Source organism: Tachyglossus aculeatus, unplaced genomic scaffold (genome assembly GCF_015852505.1).
Source record: "Tachyglossus aculeatus isolate mTacAcu1 unplaced genomic scaffold, mTacAcu1.pri scaffold_174_arrow_ctg1, whole genome shotgun sequence".
Taxonomy (NCBI): domain Eukaryota; kingdom Metazoa; phylum Chordata; class Mammalia; order Monotremata; family Tachyglossidae; genus Tachyglossus; species Tachyglossus aculeatus.
Genome location: NW_024044895.1, coordinates 311655 through 325055, shown reverse-complemented (window position 1 = coordinate 325055; position 13401 = coordinate 311655). Strand labels below are relative to the sequence as shown.

Below are 13401 nucleotides of genomic sequence, written 5' to 3'. Positions count from 1 at the left end.
GTGTAGACAACTCGTTCAAGGAGTTTGGAAAGGAATGGTAGGAGAGATATGGGACGATAACTAGAAGGTGAGGTGTCTGCTGTATGATCTTGGGCAAGTCACTTAACTTCTCTGGGCCTCAGTTACCTCATCTGTAAAATGGGGATTGAGACTGTGAGCCCCACATGGGACAACCTGATCACCCTGTATCCTCCCCAGCGCTTAGAACAGTGCTTTGCACATAGTAAACGCTTAACAAATGCCAATTATTATTGTTATTATTATTATTATTATTATTATTATGGGAGGTGCTGGAGGTGCCTCTCCCCCCCCTCTTTCTTAACCTTCGAGGTGAGGCTGAGGCCGGGGACTGGGAGAGGTAGGTGTCCCATTCCAGGAGCCTCTTTCAACCCCCTTTTACGTCTCCTTCTCTTTCAACTCTTCCTACGGCTCCAGGAGAATTTTTTCTGCGAGTGAGACCTCCAGGATGCGGCGCTTCCTGGAATGGGCCCTAAAGGCTCATTTCAGGCGGCTTTTCGCCCGCCCCTCCCGGGTCGATCCAGCCCCCGAGGACACAAAGTTCAAGGAGGAAGTGATGAGCACCTCCCGGGTCGCTCCAGCCCCCGAGGACACAGAGTTCAAGGAGGAAGTGATGAGCACCTCCCGGGTCGCTCCAGCCCCCGAGGACACAGAGTTCAAGGAGGAAGTGATGAGCAACGGTGAGGAGCCTGGGACACGGTAGTGGACAGAGTGTGGGCCTGGGAGACAGAAGGACCTGGGTTCTGATCCCTGCTCTGCCCCTGTCTGCTGGGTGACCTTGGGCAGGTCAGGTCACTTCCCCATGCCTCAGTTACCTCATCAAGAAAATGGGGATCGATTGTGAGTCCGTATGTGAGACATGGACTGTGTTCAACACAATTACCTTCTGTTTACCTTATCGCTTAATAGAGTGTCTGGCACAGATTAAGCGCATAGCAAGTACCGTAACCAAAGTTAACAGAAAGAGGAGATGGAGGGTGGGGTGCAGAGGCCTGGTTTTGAGGGGGGGGGGCTTGGTAGGGGGGTTGCGAGGGGCCGGGTGTAGCCCCGTCCTCAGAATTTTCTGGAGCTGGCGGGGTGTCTGGGGGAGGGAATTGGGGGCAGGGGGCAAAGAGATCCAAGTACAATGCTTGGCACATAGTCAGCGCTTAACAAATACCATCATCGTCATCACTGAGCGAGTTCTCACCGCGGGGTTTCTCCCTCCTTCCCAGAACAGTGTTTTGATCTCGTGCTCAGTGAGCTCTACGGATCCCAGTCCCACGGCGATCTGGTGGTAAGAGCCAACACTCCCCGGGCCTGGTCATTCCTCTAGGCCTGGGCCTCTCCGGGGCCGGGGGTGTGAGGCTGGGGAAAGGGCGGGGAGGGGAGGGTCTCCCTGCTATGTGAGGCGGGAGTGGGGAGGGGATAGGCCAGGGGGCCTGGGAGTCAGAAGGCTACGAGTTCTAATCCCTGCTCTATCTGTCTGCTATGGAACCTTGGGTAAGTCATTTCACTTCTCGGGACCTCAGTTCCCTCAACTGGAAAATGGGGATTGACAAAGTGTGCCCCAGGTGCTACGAGGACTATGTCTAACCCGATTTGCTTGGACCCACCCCAGGGATTTATATAGTGCCTGGCCCACTGTAAACTCTTAACAAATGTCACAAGTACTACTATTATTATTGCTATCATTGTTCTTCCTATTAAGTGGTCAGAATGTGCGATCGCTCCTTGATCCCCGCTTCTCCTCCCACCAGTCCTGGATCAGGAACCTAACCTCGCCCCAGCTGATTAATCTCTCCCTCCAAGTCCTGAATTGTTTGAGGAGCCCCAACCTGACCAGGATGGGGCAGGCAATGCGGATACTCTCCATCCTGCTTCAGGTGAACACAGCCTTAGAAAATCAGGTAGGAACCCGGGGGTGGGGGGAGGGAGGGGTCTGAGGAGGGAGGGGCGGGGAGTGGGATTGACCTTTGATGTCAAGCAGTAAGTGGCGTGTTGGGGTGGGGTGCTCGGGATTGTAGACCAACTGAGAGACACAAGGCACAGTGGTGTGAAACAAGTCACAGAAAGAGGCAGAGTTGCCCAGTGTCTCCTAGACCCTAGGCCTGGGAGACAGAAGGGCCTGTATTCCAATCCTGGCTCTGCTACCTGACTGCTTTGTGATCTTAGCAAGTCACTCCACATCTCTGGGCCTCAGCTCCCTCATGTTAAAAATGGGGATCAAGACACTGAGCCCTATGTGGTACAGCTACTGTATCCATCCCAATAATCGTGCACCTACAGCAGCGTTAAGTGCAGTGACTGCCACATGCCAAGTGCTTAACCAATACAATAAACCCTGATTGTAGCCAGTCCCTCTGATGTAAGCCAGCGCCATCGATCGATGGTATCCATTGAGTGATCACTGGACTAAGATCTTGGGAGAGTACCACACCGTAGAGTCTGTGGACAAATTTCTGTCCCCAACAAGCTTACAGTCTAGAAGCGGGAGACGGACATGATGACCAATAAATGATTTGGGGATGCTCTATGGTTTCCTGGTCTTGGGGCTGTCTGTCACCTGAGACCTCCCTCACTCTCCTCAAGTCACAATTAGGCGGTAGTCACATCCCCCTGCTCCCACAGGGAAATACTACTCCGGCTACTTCCCCGTTTCCCTAAAGGTGGGGCTCTAGAAGGTAATTGTATCACACAGGAAAGCTCCTGGACCTTTGCCTTATCCAAATCCTTTCCTGAGCCCATTGTGCCTTTTTGGCTGCTCAACCGTTAGGCTGAGGATTTCCCAGACAGGAGGGCATTCTCTCATTTGCCACGTCTAAATTGGAGACCCACCGTGTACCCATATATACAGGGTCCCATCCTCACAAAAAGAAACTCAACAGAAAATGGAATGCTAAATATCACAAAAATTCCTGGAAGATGGGCACAGGAAGCCCATAACCTTGGCATGAGCATCGACTCCACTATCCCCTTCCACCCACACAGTCCGGCCAGCAATCAATTCCCTCAATTCTACCTTCACAATATCGCCCCCATCCCCCCTTCCACTCCATCCAATCGGCTATCATACTGATGCAAACATTTATTCTATCCCTCCTTGATTAGTGTAACAGCCTCCTTGCTGACCTCCCTGCCTCCTCTCTCTCCACACTCCACTCCACACTCCATTCTGCTTCCTGAAACATTTTCCTGCAAAAACGTTCAGACCCTGTTTCCCCACTCCCCAAGAAATTCCAGCTGGGGGCTTATCAGTGGAAAGAGCACGGGCCTGGGAGTTGGAGGTCATGGGTTCTAATCCCGGCTCCCCCACATTTCTGCTGTGTGACCTTGGGCAAGTCACTTAACTTCTCTGAGCCTCAGTTACCTCATCTGTAAAATGGGGATTAAGACTGTGAGCCCCACGTGGGACAACGTGATCACCCTGTATCCCCCCAGCACTTAGAACAGTGCTTTGCACATAGTAAGCACCTAACGAATTCCATCATCATTATTATTGTATTATTATCCAGCTTTGTTTCAAACAAACACTCCTCACCCTGGCCTTTAAAGCACTTCATCGCTTTGTCCCCTCCTACCTCACCTTGCTTCTCTCCTACTTCAACCCAGGCAGCATGCTTCGTTCCTCTAACGCTAATCTTCTCACTTTCCCGTGATCCTTTCTATCTTGCCGTCGACCTCTCGCCCACATCCTCCCTCTGGCCCAGAATGCACGCCCTCTTTCATATCAGACAGACAACAATAGTAATTGTAATGGTATTCCTTCAGCGCTTACAATGTTCCAATCAATCAATCAATCAATCAATCAATCGTATTTATTGAGCGCTTACTGTGTGCAGAGCACTGTACTAAGCGCTTGGGAAGGACAAGTTGGCAACATATAGAGACAGTCCCTACCCAACAGTGTGCTCACAGTCTAGAAGGGGGAGACAGAGAACAAAACCAAACATATTAAAAAAATAAAATAAATAGAATAGATATGTACAAGGAAAATAAATAAATAAATGAATAGAGTAATAAATATGTACAACCATATATACATATATAGAGGTGCTGTGGGGAAGGGAAGGAGATAAGACGGGGGAATGGAGAGGAGGACGAGGGGGAGAGAACGAGGAGGGGGCTCTGTCTGGGAAGGCCTCCTGGAGGAGGGGAGCTCTCAGTAGGGCCTTGAAGGGAGGAAGAGAGCTAGCTTGGCGGATGTTGGGAGAGAGGGCATTCCAGGCCAGGGGGATGACGTGGGCCGGGGGTCGACGGCGGGACAGGCGAGAACGAGGCACGGTGAGAGTATTAGCGGCAGAGGAGCGGAGGGTGCGGGCTGGGCTGTAGAAGGAGAGAAGGGAGGTGAGGTAGGAGGGGGCGAGGTGATAGAGAGCCTTGAAGCCGAGGGTGAGGAGTCTCTGCCTGATGCACAGATTGATTGGTAGCCACTGGAGATTTTTGAGGAGGGGAGTAACATGCCCAGAGCGTTTCTGGACAAAGGCAATCCGGGCAGCGGCATGAAGTATGGATTGAAGTGGGGAGATACACGAGGATGGGAGATCAGAGAGGAGGCTGATACAGTAGTCCAGACGGGATAGGATGACAGCTTGAACGAGCAGGGTAGCGGTTTGGATGGAGAGGAAAGGGCGGATCTTGGCAATGTTGCGGAGCTGATATCGGCAGGTTTTGGTGACGGCTTGGACGTGAGGGGTGAATGAGAGAACGGGGTCGAGGATGACACCAAGGTTTCGGGCTTGTGAGACGGGAAGGATGGTAGTGCCGTCCACAGTGATGGGAAGGTAAGGGAGAAGGCAGGGTTTGGGAGGAAAGACAAGGAGTTCAGTCTTGGAGTTTTAGGTGGCGGGCAGACATCCAGATGGAGATATCCTGAAGGCAGGAGGAGATGCGAGCCTGGAGAGAGGGGGAGAGAGCAGGGGCAGAGATGTAGATTTAGGTGTCATCAGCGTAGAGATGGTAGTTGAAGCCGTGGGAGCAAATGAGGTCACCAAGGGAGTGAATGTAGATCGAGAACAGAAGGGGACCGAGAACTGAACCTCGGGGAACCCCCACAGTAAGGGGATGGGAGGAGGAGGAGGAGCCTGCAAAAGAGACTGAGAATGAACGACCCGAGAGATAAGAGGAGAGGACGGGGTCTGTGAAGCCAAGGTCGGATAGCGTGTTGAGGAGAAGGGGGTGGTCCACAGTGTCGAAGGCAGCTGAGAGGTCGAGGAGGATTAGGATAGAGTATGAGCTGTTGGATTTGGCAAGCAGGAGGTCATTGGTGACCTTTGAGGGGGCAGTTTCTGTGGAACGTAGGGGACGGAAGCCAGACTGGAGGGGGTCGAGGAGAGAGTTGGTGTTGAAGAATTCGAGGAAGCGCGTGTAGACACCTCGTTCAAGGAGTTTGGAAAGGAACGGTAGGAGGGAGATGGGGCGATAACTAGAAGGTGAGGTGGGGTCAAGAGAGGATTTTTTTAGGATGGGAGAGACATGAGCATGTTTGAAGGCAGAGGGGAAGGAACCAGTGGAGAGTGAGCGGTTGAAGATGGAAGCTAAGGAGGGGAGAAGGGACGGAGCGAGAGATTTCATGAGATGAGAGGGAATGGGGTCAGAAGCACAGGTGGCCGGAGTAGCACTTGAGAGGAGGGAGGAGAGTTCCTCTGAGGATACTGCTGGGAAGAATGGGAGAGTAGCAGAGAGTGTTGTGAGCCGGGGGGCTGGAGAAGGTGGGGGAGTGACTTTGGGGAGGTCGGACCTGATGGATTTTATTTTATCAATGAAGTAGGAGGCCAGATCGTTGGGGGTGAGGGAAGGAGGAGGGGGAGGAACCGGTGGCCTGAGAAGGGAGTTGAATGTACGAAAGAACTGACGGGGATGATGCCCTGGAATAGATACAAGGTTATCAGGTTGTCCCACTTGGGGCTCACAGTCTTAATTCCCATTTTACAGATGAGGTAACCGAGGCACAGAGAAGTTAAGTAATTTGCCCAAGGTAACACAGCTGTCAAGTGGTGGTGCCGGGAGTAGAATCCCCGACCTCTGACTCCCAAGCCCGGGCTTTTCCCACTGAGCCACGCTTCTTCTCTGCTTCAGATACTTTCTGTCCCCCACTTCGAAACCTTAGTGAAGGCACTTCTCCTCCAAAAAGCCTACCCTGACTAGGCCCTCCTCTCCTCTTCTCCCACTCCCTTCTGTGCCGCTCTCACTTGCTCCTTCATTCATCTTCACTCTGATCCCCCCCGACACATCGGTATGAATCTGCTTAGAACTGTAATTTATTGAATTTTTATCTATTTATCATTTACTGATTTATATTAATGCCTGTCGCCCCCTCAAGACTGTAAGCACGTCGTGGACAGGAATGTGTTTGTTGGTTGTTCTAGTTTACTCTCCCAAGCGCTTAGTACAATGCCGGACACACTGTAAGCGCTCAATGTCTGCGATTGAAGGACTGAGTGAAGGAATGAATGAATAGAAATCAGTAACTAAAGTGAACATATCATTTCTCCCCATCTGTCATCTCCACAAAACTGGCACGTTTTATCTGCAATGGCAATTTTTCCAGATCTGTAAACCAAAGGATTAGGCATTCTGAGACCTACATTTTCCTAATTTTCTATCTTCCCGTATGTCTGTACTATTCAATGATGTCCCTGTTGCACAACACAACTTCTTAGGGTACCGTTGCAGGTGAAATGTGGCCCTGGGAATCGTGGCGGTGTGCACATAAAGTAGTTTTCCGAATACCCAATCCTGCTTTATTTTCGGTTACACCCAACTGAACGAGCAGTAGCGCAGTGGGGCAATACTCAAAATCGTTCCACAGGACAGGACTCTTTGGAATATCTATTTATGAGTCTATCAAATTTTTAAAAATGGGAGTTTTATAAGGGCAGTGAAGAATACTAAACAACCAAGAACAGGAAAAATCAGTCAGTCAATCATATTTTAAGCACTTCCGGTGTTCAGAGCACTGTACTAAACGAATGGGAGAGTCCGATATAACAGCATATGAAGCCATTCCCTGTCCATCATGTGCTGTCAGTCTAGAGGGGGGAGACAGATAGTAAGAGAAAGCAAAAAATGAGAGATATGGACGTGAGTGCAGTGGGGCTGGCTGGCTGACCGGCTGACTGGGGGAATGAATAAAGAGAGCAGGTCATGGTGACGCAGAAGCGAGTGGGAGAAGAGCAGAGGGCGGGGGCTTAGTCAGGGAAGACTTCGTGGAGGAGATGTGCCTTCAGTAAGTCATTGCCTGTCGGATCTGAGGAGAGAGGGCGTTCCAGGCCAGAGGTGTGTCATGGGCGATAGGTTGGCAGAAGTCTGGATGAGATGGAGGTAGAGTGAGTACCTTGAATAGAGTAAGTACAGTGAGGAAGTTGGCATTAGAAGTGCAAAGTGCGCATCGAAAATCAGCAGGAAATAGGGGGCAAGGTGGCGGTGTGCTTACCCACTGGTGAGGAGTTTCTGCCTGCTGTGGAAGTGGACGGGCAACCACTGGACGTTCTTGAGGAGTGGGAGTCTCTCTCTCTCCCTTCTGCGGCTTCTCCCCACTCAGTTCGCCAGCACTTCCGGTCCCCTGCTCTGTGGACCGGAGCCATACTAGCAGGCCTGGGCCTGGGAGGCGGTGGGGCCTTCACCGCTTTGCTGCTTGAGGCCCAGACGGCCGGGCCGGGCAGGGTTCGTGGGGTGGGGGCGGAGGGGGGTCGGTGGGAGTGGGGGACACGACGGGAAGGGATGTCTGGCGGGGTTGTCGAGTTCGACTTTGACCGTCTGCCTCCCCACTGACCTACAGGCGGCCTACTTGGCAAGGAGCATGTTGGAGCACCACATCTCCTCCGACCCCCAGGCTGGGAAGACCCTCTTCAAGGAAGCCCTGGCCCTGCTGGCCTGTCACCACACTCGGGAGACAGTGCAGGTCTTCCTCGAGTACTCAATACCTCTGAACAGGTACGGCCACCATCGCCCCCCAGCGCCTCGGGACGGAAAGGCCCCAGCTGGGACAGACCCGGGATGAAAGACAACGGATACCTCTGGGGTGGGGGCCTAGGGCGAACTTCGGCAGTTGTATGGAGCTTGGGGGCCTCGGCTCTCCTTGGTCTCCTCCTGAGGGGCCGGTCCTGGGTGGGAGGTGCAGGCAGGTGAGTGGTGGGGAGATTCCCAGGCCCCCAAGGCTGCAATCCAGGGTCCTCGCAATGCCTTGGTCCCCTCTGGAGCGGGACCCTCGGCCGGTGCCGGGGGAGAGGTGGGAAAAGTTGAGTCCGGATTGTGGCTCTACAGGCAGGTCCTTGAGGTTTGGAAATCTGTCGGGGCGGATGCTTCCATCGCCTCCTGCATGATGCGGGAACTGCTCCGTAGAGTGTTGGTATGACCTCTACCTGAGGAGAGCAACGGGACCGAGTGGGAGAGGCACACCCGAGGCTCCATCGAGGTGAGACCCAGAAGAACGGATCGAAGGACAGGCCTGGCTGGAGCCCGCAGCCCTTAGCACTGAGCCCCACCCCTGCCCCACCTCTTCCCACTCCCTCCGACCCATCCCCTGCTGCCTGGGGAGGTTGCCCAGGGCGCCAGGGGTGGGAGGCGGGGGCTGTCCTCGAGGGCACAGGGGGCCAAGCCCCGAGAGGGGCCACCGAGCTGGGTGCTGCCTATCCCTGCCCGGGGTTTCGGCTCAGAGTGGGCCCCGGGTGTGGGGTCAAAGGGAGGCGTGGACAGAGGCCAGGGGGCAGGTCGGGTTGGGGGGAATTTCTGGATGAGCCCATGTGCCACCCCACCAGGCTGTGATCACTCTATATGAGCTTCTCTTTGCTGTGGAGTACTCGGAGGCTGTGGCTCGACTCCTCCCCCAGCTCTTCCTGGCCTTCATCATCCAGATCCACTATGTGCTGGAGCTGGGCCTGGTGGGGGAACGAGTGCTCTTGGCCGTGGAGCCCACCGTCCCCTCTGCCCTCAGTCCCTGGAGGTGAGCGACCGGAGGGATGTGGAGCTGGGGAAGAGGGACCCGTGAAGGAGATACTCCAAGTGCGGATGGCTCATCCCCCGATCACCGGACAGATCCCTCGAGGACTCTGAATTGGGGCCGGGGGCTCCAAGGGGCCGGGGAGCCGATGGGCCGTGGGTCTGGGAGGCCGGAGATGGCAGAAATTCCAGGGAGCTCCTGGTCCAGATTGTCCCTGCTGGGCTGGGGACCAAACATGGCAGGATTTGGAGGTCAGGTCTCGTGTGTCCTACCTCTGGGCGTAGGGCTTACCTGTGACAGGACAGACTTTTTGGGGACATGCCCAGAATCGGCAGGACTGACGGACACCCTCTAGTCCTCTCGCACCACCCACCCCGCCCTGAACCCCCAAACCCTCGTTGCTTTCAGGACGACCCTGGAGGCCCTGAGGGGGCTTCTGTCCACCAGAGGATGTTGGCAGAGCTTCATAGCCATGGAGTTGCAAGATGGTTGGCACCTCTTCTCATCCCTCAACACCTTCCAGGAGGCCGTGGCCCTTCTGGCCAGGGGTGTGTGTGTGTGTGTGTGTGTGTGTGTGTGTGTGTGTGTGTGTGTGTGTGTGTGTGTGTGTGTGTGTGTATGAGAGAGAGAGAGATAGACGGGGTGGGCAGGATCCCCCAAGAAATTGGTCTGGACGAGCGAGTGTGGAGTAGCCTCCGCAGTTAACTGCCCTACCCTTGGCCCTCCCCGAGCTCCTATTCCCTTGCCCCGGGGCTTCCCGGACTCCTCTCTGAGTTCAGCCCTGCGGGGCTCTTTCCCCCAGGACCCTGGTTCAGAGAAGTTGCCCGATGGTGGCCGAACTCCTGCAAATGGTGGCCAGCTCTTTGCAGGAGAAAGACCCGCAGGGCCGGAGTGTGGCCATGCGGCTGCTGGCCGAGGTAGGAACAGGGGTCCAGGGCCCCGGAGAGACGGCTCGGATCCGCGGTGGGCACTGTCACCTTCAGCCAGGGACCCCCGGACCCCGAACCCCTGGTGAGATGGTGGGCAGAGGTTGGAGAGGAGCGGGAAGGTACTGGTCCCCGCCCCCGTCCCAAACAGCTTGGCACTCGTTGCCCCCTCTCTGCGGGTCCCGGCTCCGCCTTCCCGAGCATCAGACTCCTGCCCCCTTCGCCTACGTGGTCCACTCGCAGACACGGTTTTCTGTGACAGTTGATCTGGACGCCCTGCATGGAGACTGCCCTGGATCCCGAGGTCGTGCAGTTCATCTTCCGGGACGGCCTAAAGGACCCCGACCCCGTGGTGCGAGCCATCAGCCTGCAGGCCCTCACCAGCCTGCCCCTCAACCACGGCAAGGTCAGGGGCCCAGCCCTAGGGCCACCCCATAGGGTGTAGGGCCGGGGGGAACACCAGCCCGGGACCCGGACAGTCTTTGAGAGCACCCCGCCCCCGGGGAGGGCCCAGATCGGGCAGGGGAAGCGGGGCGACAAAGGACTCCCGGGAGCGGTCGGGGGCGGCCCCGGGGTGGGCAGTCCGGGGGGGAGCCGGGATCAAGGGACGAGGGGAGCCGTCTCGGTGCGGACCGCCTCACCGTCGCCCTCTTTGCCCTCGTCTCCTCAGGACCCAGTGCTCCTTGCTCAGCTCCCCTTCCTCCTGGAGGGCATCACCCAGAAGGACCAGGAGGGGCTCCTAGCGGCCATGGACGCGGCGACTCTCACCGCCCGCAGCCTGGGCAGTGGGGGGCTCGGCCACCTCCATAAGGATATCGTCCTCATGCTGAACCCGTTCCTTGACGACGTATGTCTGAGGGTTTCGAGGGGACAGGGGAGCAGCCGCCGCAGAGCCGGAGCCCGGGAACTCCCGCCCCGACCCCAGCTGTGCCAGAGCCCAGAGGCGGCCGCTTCCACAGCTCCCACAGGGCTCGGGGCATTAGCTGCCCTTCCGCAGCTCGTCAGACCCGCGGCGAGCCACGGCTCACCCCGCCCCCCGCCCGGCACTGCGTCTCCCCCCCAATGCCGGCGATGTCCTCGCTCCTTACTCTCCCCCCGAAGACCTCAGTCCCAACGTTGTCCCTGCCCTGGGGTCCCCAACCCCCGCTCCGGTGCCCGCAGCCCTCCCCTCATCTCCTGCCCCTCCCACACACTCCACCGGGGATTTCTCCTCAGGAGAGACCCCAAGTGCGGGTGGCAACCCTGGAGCTGCTGGCAGCCATGGCCAGCAGCTGTCTGACGGTTCCAAAACCCCGTGTCCATCATAAGCCGATCTGCTGCCTCCTCCCCATCCTCTTCCACCTGAAGGACGAGCACCTGACAGTGGCCAAAGGGAGTTTCCCCCACCCTCCACAGTACCCATCCTCTCTGGGCCCCTGGTCCGGGGCTCTGCCGCCCCCTGACACCAACCCTTCGGGTTCTCTGTTTCCAGAAAGCCAGATATACATTCTTCTGGCTGGCCCAGAATATCGGCTGGAGGGACTCCAGAGTCGTCGGATGGATGTTGAGGTGGGACGAGAGGGAGAGCACGGCCTATGGTAGCATCTGGACGGCCTTGGCGAGTACGTCAGGGATGGGTGGGGGCTGAAAGGGGTGTCCTTGGATCTGGGGTGGTAACTGTGGGGGCGGATCCCTCCTGCGGGGCACATCGGTGAGATATTTTGGGTAATTATTCCGTAAACAGCACTGTACCGAGCTCCTCGGAGAGCACAGTTGAATGGTTGGTGGACACGTTCCAGGGCCGCAATGACCTTACCGTCTAGAGGGGTTGATTTGCAAAAGGGACCAGGAGGAGGTTGAGAGCCCCGTGTCCTGTACTGGAAGTGGAAGTTGGAGAGTTGGGGCGCATCGTCAAGGAGGTTGGGATGGGTTGGGGTCTCTCACTCTCCTTCTCCTCCTCCCCAGATGAAGAGCTTTGGGGACTTCCTTCCCATTTTCTTCTCCCAAGTTCTGGCCTATACCAACTGCATCCAACCAGATGTGAAATTTGCGGCCGTTGTGTTCCTCGGTGAGTGGGGAGTGGAGGGCACTGGGGAAAGCAAGCAAACATATAAACCAAAAACCAACGAAGTAATGCCACACCATCTGGTCCTACCCCTTTTCTTGGCCAGATCCCAGAGGAGGCTTCTCTTGGCTCCTCCTCCCTGACTCCGGGGGCTGGATATGAAAGCCAAGTCCTTCCAGCAGTCCTTCCGGGAAGTGATTGGACGAATGGATGGGCAAACAAACGAGGAAAATAATGGTTTGCTTCCTTTCCCCACAGTACACACCATCACTCTCTATCCCACAAGCCCGCTGCTCTCCGACAAGACGTACAAAATCATTTTCCAGAGTGAGTCCTAACAAAGACACGCACCCTTTCCATCTGTCCCCTAATCTCTCTCTCTCTCTCTCTCTCTCTCTCTCTCTCTCTCTCTCTCTCTCTCTCTCTCTCTCTCTCTCTCTCTCATTCTCTTTCCCTCTTCTGTCTCTCGCCATGCTCTGTGCTTCTTCCTCTGTCTTGCTTTTCTCTTTCACTCGCCTTTCTGAATGCTGGCCCTCTGAGCCTCTAGCAGCTATTTCCCCCTAGACTGCTAGCTCCGTATGGGCTGGGAGATCTGTCTGCTCATTCTAGTTGACTATAGTCTCCCTAGCGCTTAATGCAGTGCTCTGCACATGGTAAGCGCTCTGGAAATACCATCCACTGACGGGTTGATTTCTCTGTCTTCTTCTTTCCTCTGTCTCGTGTTTCAGGCTTTCCCATCTCCGCAGCCCTGGGTGGGTGGTCGTAGAAGGACAGAACGAGGAAAGGGGAAGTTATGGGCTCAGGAGATTGGAGTTGGATGGGGAGTGGAGGACTCTTCCCATGTCCCCGGGGCATGATCAAAGTCGGGGAGGGGAACAGCTTCTAGTGGAGGACTGCCTTGCATCACACGTGTTCTTTACCACCCCTTTTCAGAAATTGAAGCTCTGAAAAACGACTCCTCGTCCATGATCCGCAGATTCCTGAACACCTACGAACGGAGACAGAAAGAGAACGATGAACCGTTCTTCTTCTGAGGGACCCCACCCCGTGGGAGAAAAGAAACCTAGGAGTACGAGGTGGCATCAGGACGGTCCTGGAGCACCGGGTCTGGAGCAGTGGGGGCTGCCTTGGGACGTGCCATGGGTTCTGGTCCCAGACGAATTGACAGAATCCCGTCCCGAGATAGCCATGTGAGGGAAGGTGGCTCACGGGATTCGGCCCTCTCCGAGATCCCCCAATTTTGCTTTGGCCGCCACCGGGAGCATGGAGGCCAGCCTGGGTGTGGACTCTAACTCCAGGACTCTGGGACGGTGGGGACAGGAGCGAGCCGGTGTCAAACTCCCACTTCTTTCCCGAGGGGTGGGGCCTGACTTTCCTTCAGCCAGAGGAATGGTAGGGAGTTGGGGCGGGGTTTAGATTGGAGTGCCACTAGAGTCTATGCGTGCGGCGGAGAAGGGGTGACCCGTCGGCCCTGGACTGTTCAGCCCCCAGGC

At 55.9% G+C, this 13401-nt stretch overlaps 1 pseudogene; it reads left to right on the top strand.

The window, feature by feature from the left end:
• Positions 1–466: 466 nt before the first annotated feature.
• On the top strand, positions 467–12942 carry LOC119923321 (annotated as a pseudogene).
• Positions 12943–13401: the final 459 nt, after the last annotated feature.